This window comes from Alligator mississippiensis, chromosome 1 (genome assembly GCF_030867095.1).
Source record: "Alligator mississippiensis isolate rAllMis1 chromosome 1, rAllMis1, whole genome shotgun sequence".
Taxonomy (NCBI): Eukaryota; Metazoa; Chordata; order Crocodylia; family Alligatoridae; genus Alligator; species Alligator mississippiensis.
Window position 1 is genome coordinate 387,703,774 of NC_081824.1, and position 15,313 is coordinate 387,719,086.

General features: G+C 53.7%; 1 long non-coding RNA gene across 2 annotated transcripts in view; it reads right to left on the minus strand.

The window, feature by feature from the left end:
- The window catches only part of LOC132247669 (uncharacterized), a 53,584-nt gene that overhangs the window by 29,767 nt on the left and 8,504 nt on the right, over positions 1–15,313 (minus strand). For both annotated transcript variants that reach the window (XR_009458952.1, XR_009458946.1), the window contains exon 2: positions 1,908–2,004. This is a non-coding gene — a long non-coding RNA (uncharacterized LOC132247669). The remainder of the gene's footprint in view (positions 1–1,907; positions 2,005–15,313) is intronic.

The window sequence follows — 15,313 nt, forward strand, 5'->3', positions numbered from 1 at the left end:
CATGGTTGAAACTTCAAACAGATGCAACTGTTTCCTACTATATTTGCTGTGTTTCTATTGATCCTGGGCCATAACATCACTTTTCGTGTTCATTTTTTACACTTCTTTATTTCAGTGGTGTAACTAGGGTGGGGTGACAAGGGCGATAGTCCTGAGTGCTGATGGAGAGGGGTGGCAAAAGATATAGCTTTTGCTGCAACTGTGCAATTGTGATTGCGATCATAGAGCAACTGAAAGTTATCGCTGCCCCTTTGTGTGGCAGCCACCCTAGGCACCCAGCTACATTCTTATACTGCTGACTAAATGGCTCTCATGGGTCTTCTACAGCATTTTATTTCAGTGGCTCTTTGGTGTCACCAACCAACTGCTCTTAACAACTCTTTCTTCTATTACTGAAAATTCATATCCGCAATTCCAGTAATCCCTTATAGCTAAGTTGCGGTTACCTTTTTATTCTGGCCAACTTTTAATTATCACTTCTTTCAAAAGTCCAAATGAATTGTGCTTCTCTATTTTTGCTTTTGTTTGCTGTAGTTTCCTATTAGCTATAAGGGGTAACTCAACAAAACTATGTAGGCTTGTACTTCTGTCTGAAATGTCTTCACTGCTTTCAGAGCAGAGTGTATAGTCCTAGAGAGTGTATTCACAATAAACATAATTCACCTGGTGTGTAGGCCACAACTAAGTCATAGTTTTATAGCCTGAACATCATTCTTTAAATCATTAAAGTACAGTCATTTAATGATTTGCTATACAGTGATAACAAGGCTTGTGGTATGTTTCCACATACATATCTGACCATATTTGGGGAATTTCTCACAGGCAAACAATATTCCCCATAATGGCTCCTCGATTTGTGTATATCAGGTTTCTGTAGAGGCATAGCAGGGCAGCTCTCTGCCTGGGGCAGCTACGACGCACAGGGCAGCATGGGCTACAGCTATGCTGACTGCAGAGGTGTTATCAGCTGCTGCTGCAGAAGTGGCTATTTTTGCACACCCCAACAAAGGAAGCACATGGGACAGCTGCCCTTGTTGCCCCTTCTTAATTAGGCTACTGGGTTTCTGCTTCTGCCATCAATTCAGAGACAAAAATGGCTACCAACAGTTGTATATACAGAATCACTGCACTGACCCCAGACTGAGCTGCATCCACTGGAATTTTGATCAGATTTCTAGGAATATGGAATTTCAATACTGGTTCTTACAACAGCTGTTGCTTCAAAGCAATGTATTATTCCTTCAGTTCTTCATTCTAGCACCACCCATTTTTACTTGCAAGAAGTTTCCTCAAAGCTGTTGTTTTTGCAGACAACTTAAGTATAAATTTGCCCAGGTAATTTGCCATTCTCAGAAGACATTGCAACTCTTTCTTTGACTAGGGATGTGACATCATTTCAATGTCCATAATTTTTATCTTGTCCCGTTCACCCTTTAAGTGGAGATATCCCCCACAAAAAACAACCCTGTGACACCCAGCACACATTTCACACTGGTTTCAAATTGGCAAAAATCATTGCCTCCAACACTTCCCAAAGCCTGTGATCATGTTCTTTTCATCAGAGCTCAAAATAATATCACTCTTAATGGTGTCCACACAAGGAATATGTTCATAAGGCATGAGTATTCTTTCATGATACACTTTGGGAGCAGAAGCAATGCCAAAAGGTAGATGCAGACATCTGTACCTCCTGAATGGAGTATTAAATGTACATTAGTTAGCTTCAGCTGCCAAAATCTTGAGGAGGCATCCAATTTAGTTAAAAAATCACGCGTTTGCAAATTCAGCCACTCTTCTCTTTTCTAGTTGGCAATTTAAAAATGTTCTCATTTGATAGCCTTGTTGATTCCCTTGGATTCAGACACAAATGCAACTTCATATATCTCCACAGTAAGTAAGGAGCTTACCCATTCTGTAGGTTCCTGAATTTTCTGTATGCGTTGTAATGAATCTATCCTTGCTAACTTTGCCTTATGGTTCTCCTGGAGAGCACATGGTACTTTTCTGCATGGATAAAAACAGGAAGAACTTGGGTGAATCCAGAGGTGGTACAGTAGCACAGTCACACACACCCTTTCAAACCATACCACAGGAACATCAGCTGGGGATTTTTTTTTCTTACCTGCAAATCAGGTAAGAATCTTTCCCCATCCAACTCAGCAGCAAATCCTTTCCACTGTCAATTCCCCACAACCCCCCACACTTGCCACTGCCCTCCAGTAGCCCTCAGCCCTTCAAATAAATCCTTGCACTTTGACATGAGTGTCTTATATCCCACATCTGTCCCTTTTTGTACTGCAGGCAGGAGCTTAACTAGATTACATTTTTCACAAGCTGTCAGACCAAAATTGGTGTCACCTAGGTATGAAAATGAAGGGGCATCTGTATATTCTAGTTTTATACTGGATACAAACAATGCATATTCCCTTTGCTGGTATATGTTCCTGAATAGCCAGTGATATTTGTTGGACTCACTTTTTTTCTCAATTTTAATTACTGGAAAACTATTAACTTGAGATCTAGTGTCCAGTTTAAATGAAACCATTGGTCCTTGCACTTTCACTGGCAGAATCCAGTCCCCCTCATTGGTTCTGCTGGATTTCACTGTATCTATATATAACATGTCCTTCAGTCTGGTTAGGGACAGACATTACACATAAACCAGTTTAAGTGAGCAGAAACTGGTTTAAACCTGTAACAGAACAGACATTCAGTGCACATAAACCAGTTTGAAAATGACTGAAACCGGTTTGAGATAAGTCTGATACTACATTGAACCAGGTTTAACTGATTTGAGTCCAACCGATTTATGCAGCCTCTGTCCCAGACCCGTTGCTGGTTTAAGTTAACTCAGAGTCCCCCAGTGTCCTGGTACGATCTCAGGGCTCTCTGCTCGCTGGCCAGAGCTCCAGCAGACTGGCAGGCACAGCAAGGTCTGCTGGCTTCCCCATGCCCCACTCTCCCCGCCCCCTCACCATTCACTGCTTAAGCAGGGATCCCTTCCTCCTCTCTGCCACAGCATAGACCATAGCCAGCATGTGGTATGCTAGCTAATGCTGTGTGAGGCTCCAGTAGAGACTACAGACACAGCAGGGTCTGCCTGGCTTCCCCCAGCCCTACCCCCTCGCTGCTCAAGCAGGAAATCCACCCCCTCCCACAGCAGGGACCTCAGCCCCAGGGACCCTAGGCATGTGGTAGCCAATGCCAAGAGGTGTTTGTGTATGTCTCTCTCGCCAATTTCACTAGGGCAAGCAGACAGAACAGTGACTGCTTAGGGCTGTTTGGAGCTAATCAACAGGTCAGCCAGTAAGCTGTTAAAGAAGCTTGAAGTAATGGAGAGAGGCTATTGTTTTGCTAATCGGGTTATAAAGACTGTCAGATTGCTGCAGACAGTATGACAAAACAGGGAGGGAGATTGAAAAGCTCTGTATTATCAACAGATACATGCACTGCACACCCCCTGCCCTTGCCTCAGAGTGCTAGCAGGGGGCTAGCAACACTCCTTCTCCTTGAGCAGCTAGCGGGGAAAAGCCTGCGACCCTGCAGGCAGACCTCCTTAATGAGAGAGTCCTGTCAGGGCCTGACCATGCCCCCATCAGCTCAGCTCCCTGCAGAAGGGAAGGGAGGACTGCTCTAGTGCCCCCAGGCTTCTAGCTTGAGCCACTGCAGGCATGTGCCTGGATTTCCTCTGTCTAGAGAGAATGTCTGTCTAGTTTCAAACCAGTTCAGCCTAGCCAGGTTAGACTCACCTGCAAAGATTGAATCAATTCAGGATCAGGCTTTTTGAATGTCTGTCCATAGCCTATATGCTCAACTGTATATAGGAGACATTTTTTTTATGTTAGGGGGATCTGCAGCATGTGGCAAATAGTTACTCTTATTCTTTGGGGCTATGCTGCCTTTTTCACTTGCTGCATGCATGCCTGTAAGTTCTCTCTCTCTCTCTCTCTCTCAGCAGTCTACTTCTCATCAAATGATTTCAATCTGTGAGGTGGCTTATTCTGTCATGTCTAATGCAGAAATAACCTCTTTTGGTATAGCTTTGGCTATCTTGTAAATATGGATAGTCTTATCTAGGGACAAGTCTCCACTACACAATAGCCTCTCTTGCAAAGCATTGTCTGCAATACTTTTTCTGGTTTTTGCTTGTTCATAAACAATTACGCATCTTTCAAAGATCTCATTCCTTTTAGGCAGGCTATATTCTTCAAATTTGGTCAGTATTTCAATTCCCTGCATACTTTGATTTTCTATGAAGATAAAGTTGTTATAAAACAGTCAGGACTTCCTCCCCTACAATATGCAAGAAGACTAAGGATTTGACTTTATTATTTTTCTCATCTGCCCCTATGGCTGTTACATACTACTCAAACCTTTGTCTGAATTCCCTTTAGTTTTTTGCATTTTTGCCTGACAACAGAAGGCCAGAAGGAGGTTGCAACAATTCTGTGACTAAGAGACTTTCTTCCTCATTGAATTCAACTATGGCTGTGCAGATAGAACACATAGAGAAGTCTTAAAACCATCTTTGTTCTTCCATTTGGTTGTGTTTTTACATGTGCTTCCAACTTCATAGATTTGAATCTCAAATTCTCCCAGATCTCCTTGAGGCAAGGATTTTTTTGGGGTGATATCTTTTATTGGACCAAGTGTGTACTTTGGGAAAAGCTAGACAAGATTTTGAATGCAAAGCATTCTTCTTCAGGTCAGATGCCAGGGATGAGTTTGTAATTAAATTTGTAGAAATGGATGATTTTGCAAGTTACACATGAACAAAAGGAAAGAAACTATTATTGTGGCATGCAACAGCGCTTTTAAATTGCTAAATAACTCTATGAGAGTAATGCTTAGGCAATATTGTAACTATGGGGTGTCCATAGTTCAGGTCTTTTTGCAAGGAAAACTAACTTTATCCCAATTATACAGTTGATCCAATAAAAGATACCACCTGCAGTGGGCCACCAAGCTCAAAATCAGTCCTTAAACCCTTAAACTAACTCTCAGGTCTGGACTTTTTATCAGAGAAAACCAGGATCCCTGCTCCTCATGCAGTCAATTCCCCTTGTAGGTCCCCTCTCACACTTCATCTTCCTGTTCCCTTCTGTTTCTGGGTCAGCCAGTCAACTTCCCCCCATTTACTAACTGGCTGAGCCAGCTGCAGCCCCTTAGGTGGGCACCTTGCTAACCAGCTGGCTAATTGCTCCAGGCTGCAAGCCTGCAGCCGGTTACATGACCCAAAAAATTCTTGCCCCTCAGAATTCCTGGACCATCATGGCTACATCATCACACTAACACTATCCAATTTGCTTCTCATTTTCCACTGCTGACAATGTGTAGTGCTCAGATACAATAACAAATAAAAATGAATGAAAGAACAACAAACTTTAATTGTGGAGCAGCACACAGACAACTGTTCTATTTTAGTTTCTGTATCAAGAGTGGCTAGCAGGTAGCACAAAGATACACAGGTTTCACATAACTTTAAGTTTCTCCATAATGAGGAAATCCTCAGACTTCTGGATACTTAACACAGCCTGAGCAGATTTACATAATTCTTTTTCCCCTTTCAGGTCCATTGTGTTTCCAAGGTCCCGTCTATACAACACTTTCCAACCTCTCCTTTTTGTTTAGCTTAATACTAACATCTTCGGGGATTATCTCAATTATGTTGCTGTTAGAAACTGCTAAAAATAATTCAGTAAGAAATTATTTTGTGTCTGTTTTGCATTTTGCTTTTTCTCTGCAGCCTTTCTCTCCTTTCCTTTCAGTCCAAATTTCCCCTACCTTCCTAGCTCACTCTCTCCTACACAGCTCTGTCCATCACCAAAGCTCTCTTCCTTACCATGCTTATCATTCTCTCTGCTGTCCCCTCATATTTCTCTCCCCATGTTTTTCTGATCTTCTCTATGTTCTTTTCCTTTATACTCCCAGTGCCATTTCTGTGTGTCCCTCCTGCTGTCTTTGCCACCCTAGTACTGTCCTTCCATTTTCCCACTCTTCCTAAATAGACAAAGGGTTATGAAACAAATTAGAAGGAAAATAATCACTACATACCAGGGCTGCTTGCACATACCATGGGGGTTAAATTTGGTTTAGTTCTCCCTAAATTGAATCGGTGGGTTTTTTAAAAACACCGCTTCAATTTAGGGAGAATTAAACTGAACTAAACCCCTATGGCATGTACACAAGGTCGGGGACCTGATCCTTACCTGCCTTTTTGGCAGCAGGGTAAGGGGGTGGGGGGGAGCAGTGACCTGCCAGTGGGCTGAGCAGTCCTCAAGTTGTGTGGGGGCCCCCTAAGCAGCACCCACCTGCTGGCACCTGGCCCAGGCAGTCCTGGGGGGTGCCGCAGCCGTGGAGGGAAGCACTGGCCCCCTAGCAGCCATGGAGGGAAGCATTAGGCTCCCACATAGCTCAGGCAGGCAGGCAGGCTCTGGAGAGAGAGAGAAAGAGAGAAAGAGAGAAAGAGAGAAAGAAAGAAAGAAAGAAAGAAAGAAAGAAAGAAAGAAAGAAAGAAAGAAAGAAAGAAAGAAAGAAAGAAAGAAAGAAAGATTCATTCATTTTTCCACTTTAATGAGGACTAAAATCATCTCAGACTTACACAAACTAAAAGAAAGAAAGAAAGAAAGAAAGAAAGAAAGAAAGAAAGAAAGAAAGAAAGAAAGAAAGAAAGAAAGAAAGAAAGAAAGAAAGAAAGAAAGAAAGAAAGAAAGAAAGAAAGAAAGAAAGAAAGAAAGAAAGAAAGAAAGAAAGAAAGACTTTTGACTTTTAAGAGACCTTTATTCCCCGGAGGGTGATGACTCGGAGCCAGTCAAAAGCATGTACAAGGTTGCCCGAAGCTCTGGGCCTCATGTACAAAGTCTGGGCTCGTGGCCTGCAAGGCCTGCCCGTACACTCTAGACAAAAAAAAAAACAACCAACACAACGAACATAAGGACTATTTACAGTATTTACAGTTCTGCCAGCAGGGACACCCATGGAGGCCTCCGGGGTCGACCCGCACGAGCAAAAGTCCAGGGCCTCGGCCCGCTTGACGCGTCTCTGCGGCTTGAGCAGCCGGTGGCATCACAGAACGAGGATCAGGCGTCCCGCCTCGACCCGGCACAGCACCCCCTCGAGGGCCCAGCGCTCCTCAAAGGCGGGCACCGTCCGCCGGAGGACAGCGTGCTCAAACTCGAGCGAGAGGCGGGCCCGCACCAGCAGGCGGAAGAGCTGCAGGGCGTCGACCATCCCGGTGCCGCTGAGCTGGTTTCGCCGGCTCTTCAGGGTGGCCATCTTGGCCTGGCCCAGCAGGAAGTTGGCCAGGCTGACCGTGGCCCGCTCGGCCGCCCGGTACGGAAAGGAGTGGACGTAAGCGTCTTCGGAGAGGTCTCGGCCCAGTACCCGAAGCAGTGCGCCCAGGGCGGCAAAGAGAGGCTGCAGCCGGGGGCAGTCGAGGAAGGCGTGGAAAATGTCCTCGTCCAGCACCCCCGGGCAGAAGGGGCAGGCCGCCGAGGCCGCTGGGTCCAAGTGACGCACAAAGGTGCCGGTGGCCAGGATGCCGTGCACGAGCCGCCACTGCAGGTCGCCGGTCTTCTTGGCGATGGGCGCCTTATACAGCGTGCGCCACGCCGGGGTCCCGGGCCGCGCCAGGCGCCGCCGCCACGCGGTGTCAGGGCGGCCGGCGAGCACCTGGGCGTGCCGGGTGCGCACCACCCACATGTAGAGGCCCTTGCGGGGCAGGGTGCCAAAAGGGCAGCCCGTATTGCTGCTGGGGGGCACCGGGAGCCTGAGCAGCGTGTTGGGCCGCTCGGCCAGCTCGCCGGGTACCGCTGGGATGACGGGTAGCGGTGGGAAGGCGTCTTCTGCGGCGTCTGCGGCGGGGAGGGGCCGGCGAGTCTGGAGATGGGCTTCCAGGGCGGTCGCTGCCTCCGTCGGGAGGGCGGCCCTAACGGCCCGCAGAAGCCGCCCCGCGGTGCGGACGGAGCGCATGGCCAGCCGGGCAGCCAGGGCCTCGGGTGACAGCCAGTCCGACCGAGCGGGGTCCAGGAGGTGCTCCAGGCGGGTGGAGCGCGCCTCGACGAGAGCTGCCGTGAGGCTGGCGGAGGCCAGGCTCGGCACGACACGGTGCAGGGCCGGGTTGTGGACCAAGGGCTCTCGAAGGAGCTGCGGGAACCGCAGGTGCCTGGCCTGGGGACAGAGATGGAAGGCCGCCCGCCAGGCCCGCACCACGCTGCGGTAGAACGGGGGAAGGACCGCCCCGTTCAGGAAGGTGAGGTCCAGTTGAAACAGCTCCCGGTCAAAGCCGAGGCCCCCCACTCGCCGCAGGAATCGGCACGCCAGCTGTCGCCACGGGAGGTGGCCTTCGGTGTACAGGAGCCGCTGGAGGGCCTGCAGCCGATAGGCGGCCACCCTGCTGGCCAGATCGATCAGGCCCTGGCCCCCCTCGCCGGTGGGCAGGTAGAGGGCAGCTCGTGGGAGCCAGTGGCGTCCGTCCCACAGGAAATCGACCAGGAGCCGCTGCAGTCGCTCCAGTAGCTCCGGCGGAGGGTCCAGCACCGCGCAGCGGTGCCACAGGGTGGCCGCCGCCAGGTTATTGATGACGAGGACGCGCCCCCGGTAGGAAAGGCTGGGCAGGCGCCAGCGCCACCGCTGCAGGCGGGCCTCCACTCCCTCCTCGAGGCCGTCCCAGTTGCGCGCCATGAAGGTCGTCGGCCCCAGGAACACGCCCAAGACCTTGAGGCCCTCGCGGCGCCAGGCGAGGCCCCCCGGCAAGTCCGGCGGAGGCCTGCCAGTCCATGCGCCAAGCAGCAGAGTGTCACTCTTGCCCCAGTTGATGCGGGCGGAGGAGGCGCGCTCGTAGGCCCGCTGGCAATCTGCCAGAGCCCGCACGTCTTCCCGGGTGGCGAGGAAGACGGTGACGTCGTCCGCGTAGGCCGACAGCCGGAGACGAGGGCCAGCGGACGGGCCCGTGCCCGATGGCAGGGCCACCCCACTCAGGCGGCGGCGCAGCGCGTGTAACAGCGGCTCGATGGCCAGGGCGTAGAGCATGCCCGACAGCGGACAGCCCTGGCGAATGCCCCTGCGCGCGGGGAACGGAGCGCAAAGCACCCCGTTCACCTTGAGCAGGCTGGAAATGTCCCGGTACAAGACCCGGAGGGCCCCGGTGAAGAGGGGCCCAAAGCCAAAGGCCTCCAGCGTGCGGAAGAGGTAGGCGTGGCCCACGCGGTCAAAGGCCTTCTCCTGGTCGAGAGAGAGGAGGCCGACGTCGAGGCCAAAGAGCTCGCTGGCCGTGAGCAGGTCCCGCAGCAGGAACAGGTTGTCTTGTATGGTCCTGCCCGGCACGCAGTAGCTCTGCTCGGGCCCGGTGAGAGAGGCCATGACCGCGCGGAGGCGGGTGGCCAGCGCTTTGGCCAGAATCTTGTAGTCCGCGCACAGCAGGGAGACCGGCCGCCAGTTCTTCATGTAGCCCAGGTCTCCCTTCTTGGGCAGCAGGGTCAGCACCGCTCGGCGGCAGCTGATCGGCAAGACCTTGTCGGCGAGGCTCTCCTGGAAAACGCGCAGGAGGCTGGGGCCGAGGAGAGGCCAGAAGGTCTTGTAGAACTCGGCAGGCAGCCCGTCGAGGCCCGGGGCTTTGCCGGAGGCGAGGCCGGCCGTGGCGGCCGCCAGCTCTTCCAGGGACAAGTCCCGCTCCAGCTCGCCGGCCTCCAGGGCATCGAGACGCGGTAGGCCCTCGTGGAGTTCCCGCGTGGCCTCGGGGCACGACGGCTCGGCCGCGAACAGGTCGCGATAGAAGGCGACGGCACGTTCGCGGACTTCGCCCGGCTCTGTAATGACCCGGCCCTCAGGAGTCTTGAGATGGTCCAAGACTTTGCTCGCTGCCCGCCGCCGCTCCAGGTCGAAAAAGAAGCGGGTCGGGGCGTCGGTTTCCACCAGCTCCTGGCAGCGGGCGCGGATCCTCGCGCCGCGGGCCGCGCTCTCCGCCAAGTCGCGCAGGCATTTCCTGCGGAGCCGGAGGCTCTCGCTCAGTGCCGCGTCGCTGCCGGCGGCCAGCAGAGCAGCCTCGAGCTCCGCCACGTCCTCCTCCAACTCCCGGACACGGCGGCGCGTCTCGTTCGCGGCCAGCTGGGTGTACTGCTGGCAGAAGGCTCGGGTCTGGACCTTGCCCACGTCCCACCACAGCTTCCAGGAGGAGTGGCTCGGTCTCGCAGCCTCCCACCTCCGCCAAAAGTGGGCAAAGCAGTCCCGGAAATAAGAGTCCTGGAGCAGACTAATGTTCAAACACCAATACGGTGCCCGTGCACAGGCTCTCCCCGGCAGGCTCAGTTCGCTGAAGGCCAGGCCATGATCTGATAGACCCGAGGGAGCGATGCGGCTGCTGCGCAGGAGTGGCAGGTGGTGCCTGGTGATATAAAGGCGGTCGAGGCGAGCCATGGTGAGACCGCCGGCGCTCGTCTTGGCCCAGGTGTACTGGCGCGCATCGGGATGCAGGGCTCGCCAGACGTCCACGAGGTCTGCCCCCTCCAGGGCAGCTTGCAGCTTGCGAGCGGAGGGCAGGTGGGGCTCAGGCCCTGTGCGGTCGAGGCGCGGGGCAGTGGTGCAATTGAAATCGCCCCCGAGGAGGAGCAGGTCATCATCCTCGCTAGCGTCGCGCAGGAGGGCAGCCAAGCTCTCAAAGAAAGCGACCCTCTCCTGGCCATCGGAGGGCGCGTAGATGTTGACGAGCAGCAGACGGTGTTGCGCGAGGGTGACGCGGACGGTCAGCAGGCGGCCGGGGACGACCTCCCGCGGCACCGCCGCGTCAAGCTGCAGCTGCGGCGATAAGAGTGTCGCGACCCCCGCGCGGAGGCTGGTGCCGTGGCTCAGGAACACCTGTCCTCGCCAGGCAGCCCGCCAGGCCGCCTGGTTGAACCTGTCAGAGTGGGTCTCTTGTAGGAAGGCGATGGCCAGCCTCTTCTGTCGCAGGAGCTCCAGGACGGCCTCGCGCTTCACCGCGTCTCGACAGCCGTTGACGTTGAAAGTGCCAATGGTTGTGGCTGCCATGGGGGTGGGTGTGGGAGAGGAGGAGCAAAGCAGAGTGCCGGTGGAAGAGCGAGCACCCAAGAGCAGAGCAAGGCAATACAGACAGGTCAGGGAAGGCCTACTGTGCCCTACTCTAGTCGAGGGACCCGCCCAGGCCCCACTCCACTCTCACCCTCTGGGCAAGCTTGTCCAGACGGTAGGCCATCTGACGTGTGCCCCGATCTTGCTTCATGAGCTTGACTGCCGCCCTGGCAGCCTTGACAAACACTTTGGGGTCCGCACACCACTGGGTGATGTGCCCCGCTACATTTTTCTGCCCCTTGGTTAGCTTCAGCAAGGACAGGAGTCCCCCATAGTCAGGAGAGACCCAGGGGGGCTCCGCCAGCTTGGGGTGGATGTTGCCTACTGAAGAGCGGCGAGGCCACACCCCCGGCGGGAGCTCGCCCGCAACTGCAGCGTCGACCCCCTCGATGTCCAGGCACATCAGCCGCCTCTCGTCGTCCGAGTCGAGGACCGGCTCCGCGAGGACATTCCCTATCTTCTTGGGGGGGGAGGGGCCATCCCGCTCACGACGTCTCTTGCGAGACTCCGAGAGCTGGATCTCCATCTCGCTAACGTCCCCATCTGCTCCGGTAGGCTGGGGCGTGACCAAAGGGGCAGCGGGCTCTCCCGCCACCCCCGGGGCCAGGCCACCGGAAGAGAGACATTCGCCACTATCCCTGCTGCCGCCTGACTCCGGGGGCTGGGGGACAGGCGAGGGGAGGGGGACCCCTGAAGGCCCCTCCCCCCCACCCGCTAAGTCTGCCTCGTCGGTGGCTACATCCGACGGGGCGGGTGGTGTGGCAGCCGGAACGGGGTCCGGCTCTGTAGTGGGGGGGTCCTCGGCACTGGCCGAGGAGGGGTCTGTCAGGGATGGGGTGTCCTGAGAGGCCCCCCTCATCTCCCTCTCTTTTTCGGGTGGTAGGGAGGATGCCCGAGCCCCATCATGCGATGAGGCTCCAGCACCGCAGTCCCCGGCCACCCCAGCCACTTCGGCCGGGGCAGGCAGGGGGCAAGGGGAGGCGTCCGCCTCTCCACCCGGTGGGGCTGCTGCACCGAGGGCAGGGGGCGCCACAGACGGGGGAGGGGGCGGCGGGGCCATGGTAGCAGCACCAGCCCCTCGGCTGGACGATGGCTTCCCGCTGGAGACCCCGGTCCCCTGAGATGGAACGGAGGGGGAAGGAGGACGGGAGGAAGAGCTCCCAGCCTCCCTGGGCCTGTCGCGTGCCCCAGAGGTCGACGCGCCATCTCTCGGCGCTGCCGCAGGCGGCGATGGTCCGGCCGCCTTGCTCCGAGGGCACTGCGCGGCCAGGTGGGAGGAGCCCCCGCACTTGAAGCACGTGGTCTCTCCCACAGACAGATAGATAATAAACCGCCGCCCCTCGAGCGTGAGACTCAGGGAGCGAGGCAGCGACTGGGGGCCCTCCTTGAGGAGCATGAAGACCTGCCTCCGAAAGGACAGGACGTGCTTGCCCTGAGGGTTCTTGTTTCCCATCGGCAGGCGGCGAAAAGGACTCGCAGGAAGCCCATAGGCCTCGAGTCCCCTGGCCAGCTCCCGATTGGAAACGTGCGGTGGGACGTTGGAAATCACCACCCTCACTGCCTGAGTCTCTAGGGGCGTGACAGGGTAGTGGATGCCCGCAATGTCCAGGCCCTCCGCACACACCCTGTCAACCAAGGCGGGCTTGCTCAAATAGATCATCGGGACCGTGTTCACGCGCCCCGCGTAGCGGATGGTACGCCATCCCAGGAGGGCGGCCAGAGCCTCCACGCAAGCCTCGAGCCCCACATGGAGAGGGGCATGAACCCTCAGGCCATGAGACAGTGGGAGGTCCTGAGAGACATCCTCATGCCAGCTGCCAGGCGTAGGAGCCGCCATTCCTCGCCAGGACAGGGTTAAACTGCGAAGCGCAGCAAAAAAAAGCCTCAGGCTGACAGGGGGGACTGGGACTGGGAGGGGGCTGAAAACGCCCCAAAATCGGCCTGAGGGGGGGCAGAGCAACCCCGCAGGGGCTCAGGGCAAGCCCCAAGGCAGGGGCAGATGGCAGGGACCAAGGGAAGGGGCCCTGGGGGAGGGAGGCAGCAGAAATCAAAGGGACAACTCAGGCGGGGGTGGGGGAGGGGCAGAGGCAAACGAGGCTGCCAGAGCCCAGGGGAAAAAGGCTCAGAAAGTGGGGGGAAGGGGCAGGGAGGGGGTCCCCAGGGACAGGGTGGGGAGAGGCAACGGTTTTTTTGGGGGGGGACAGGAAAAGGGGGGCAGGGAGTGCGAGGCAACAAGCTGAAGGCACCTGAGCTGGAGGAGCTTAGAAGGGCTTCAGCTGTCGGCGGCCATCTTGAAAGAAAGAAAAGGATCAGGTTTGCTGCTTTTTTTTTTTTCTTCAGTGGAGCTTGCCTGCATGGGCTACCCCTGGGTCCCATAGCCCCTGAGCTACGTGGTGCCTGCCAAGCCCCGAGCACAACAGCTTCCAGCATCCCATGCACTGTTGCACTTTGTTAGGCAGCATACTAAAACACCTCAGAGGTATTTTATCTTGCTATGTACCAAAGTCATTTAAAGGAGAATACGCTGCCAAGGGTGCAAACAGCAACACCATTAAAGCAGTGCAAAAGGGCATTTAAGCCACTTTAAAGGCCAATTTTGTGGTGTGTACAAAGGCCCCAAAGTACTAAAATATATAGCTTTCCCACGGTGATTCTACACGAGACATTTATTATGCCATTGACTAATTAACTGTACAATAAATGTCTTGGCATCTACGCATGTGCCCCTATTAGAGTGCAGGAAATGGATAAACTCTGCAGCAGAGTAGTACTTATAAATACAGTAGCTCTATGCTGAAGCACCCTCATGCCCCAGTCAGCTCCTCCGTAGCACACTGAGCCCCTGGTCCCCTGCCAGCCTCAGCTGCTGTGGCCTGGCTCAGTGTACTGGGCATACATTTAAATGGCATGCCCAAGCGTTTTCTGGTAGCCTTGTAGTTTATTGCTGTGCATTAATGGCACATATAGACACACCCCAAGTGTGCTGAAAGCCCAGTCTTGCAGGAACAAAACACTGGTTTTTAAATTAGAACTGGTTATACGAGTTAATCCACTTCTATTTTGTATGTGACAAAACTTTTCATTGCAAAAAGACCTGAATTATGGACAACTCATAGTGATGATATTACATAAGCATTACTCTCATAGAATTATTTAACGATCTTCAAGCACTGTTGCATGTCACATGCCCACAAAAAAAGATATGCATCTTGTTTTTGGAAGTCAGAATGTAGAAATGGAGCTATGACCCATTGTGTCATAGAATAAGACCCGGAAACAGAGAGTGTTCAGGAAATATGGCATCCCAGCATCCCCAGAGACAGTTTGGATGAGGCAGAAGGAATTTCCTGGTATAGCAGAAGAGCCACAAGGCTAGGCTGCAGATCCTTGCAAGGGAAGTAGCAACACTGTTACTTCTTTACTGCCAATTATTCTTTATTTAGTTCCTGTAAATAATAAAGTGTTGTTTCCACACCACAAGCCTCACCAACAGGGATCCTGGTTTTCTCTGACTTACAAAAATCCCCAATTTCTAGTTAAAAAAGGCCATCTCAAATCCACATTTTCCCATGCTTTACATGAAACAGCATACATACATCTATATCTATAGAGACACACATATAATGTGCGGCCTCTGCAGGACACGCTAGGAAATCTTGTCATCGCACCAGACAGCAAAGCTAACTTATTTAACAATTTCTTTGCCTCCATTTTTCTGAGCAGGGACTGGGTCACCACCCTGCTCCCACCGGGACCCCCATAGGACCCAGGAAAGGCACACCCAGGCCTAGGGTCGGTGAGGACCTGGTCAGGGAACTTCTGGAGGGACTGGATGTATTTAAATCAGCAGGTCCTGATGATCTCCACCCCAGAGTGCTGAGGGAATTAGCAGAGGTCATTGCAGGACCCCTGGCACAGCTCTACGAGCACTCATAGATGCTAGTGCCCCACTGTTGCCTGATTTTTTATTTAGGTATGGTCAATCTCTTTGTAAACATCTTTGCCCTGTTATACAGGAGGTTAAATTAGTTCATTGTTTCTCAAACTGGAGTAAGCAGTAAACTGCTAGAGCAGGGGTGGGCAAAGTCCGGGCCGTGGGCCCACGGTGAACTCCATCTCCCAGAAGCCCCTGCCTGCATTGCTGCAGCCAGTTTCCATGGAGACCACAAAAGTGGCCAGGCAATGGCAGCCCAGGGCCAGGGTTTCCATGGAGAACGGCCCCAGCAGTGCT